Below are 1,213 nucleotides of genomic sequence, written 5' to 3'. Positions count from 1 at the left end.
TTATATATATATATATTTGATATTGATAAACTTTTGTTGATCAATAAAATTAAATTTATATAATTAGGAGTTATATAATTTAAATTTATAAAATTAACTTGATCGATAAATTAAATTTATTAAATTAAACTTCTGTTGATGTGTAGTTAAATTATATATATATGATATTGATAAACTTTTGTTGATCAATAAAATTAAATTTATATAATTAGGAGTTATATAATTTAAATTTATAAAATTAACTTTATGGATAAATTAAATTTATTAAATTAAACTTATGTTGATGTGCAGTTAAATTATATATATATTTAATTATATACTCCTCGAGTAGTTTAACAAATCAAGTCTTATATACTAGTGGTTTAGATATGAAATACATTACTCCCTCCGTTTCACAAAGAGTGGCCTAGTTTGACTTGGCACGGAGTTTAAGAAAATAAAGAAGACTTTTGAATCTTGTGACCCTAAATTAAAGTTATGTCAAATGTACAAAATTGCTCTTTAATCTTGTGGTCTTAAACATGCCACGTGGAAAGTTGAAAGTAAAATGTTACCAAAAAAGGAAAGGGGCCATTCTTTTTGAAACAGACTAAAAAGGAAAGGAGGCCATTCTTTTTAAAACGGAGGGAGTATAAATTAAAAAAATACCGATGATCAATTCAAGGAGATTTATATATTAAATTTGATATTTGATAAACTTTTGTTGATCAATAAAATTAAATTTAATGTATTTCATATATATATGTGTGTGTGTGTGTGTGTGTGTGTGTGTGTTTAATTAATAAATCAACCTCAAGAGCTAAGTTTATATTAAAATAAATTAATAAATACCGACCTAAAGAGGTCGGTATATTTAAATTTTTTATTTTATTTAAATAATATCGACTTCACGATGTCGATATTTATTAAATATTTTTAAATATAAATAATTATTTTAAAAAATACCGACATCTCGTGGTCGGTAAATTAAACAATTCTTTTAAGAAAAGAATGATAATATCAAGTCTCACTCTAAGTAAAGTCTCAAAACCTAAGTGAAGTCTTACTCCCCACCCCCACCCATCCCCGACCGGCGCCACCGTTGCAGCAGCAGAGGAGGTCGCGCGCAGCTGCAGAGGGCTCGTAGCTACAGAGGAAGGTCGCGCCACCTCCATCCCGATCGGCGCCGCCTCCATATCAATTTTCTCAGTTCGCGCCACCATCCCCGACCTTC

The sequence above is a fragment of the Solanum tuberosum genome, unplaced genomic scaffold (assembly GCF_000226075.1).
Source record: "Solanum tuberosum cultivar DM 1-3 516 R44 unplaced genomic scaffold, SolTub_3.0 scf00257, whole genome shotgun sequence".
In the NCBI taxonomy this organism is placed as follows: domain Eukaryota; kingdom Viridiplantae; phylum Streptophyta; class Magnoliopsida; order Solanales; family Solanaceae; genus Solanum; species Solanum tuberosum.
Note: the sequence above shows the minus strand (reverse complement) of the source record.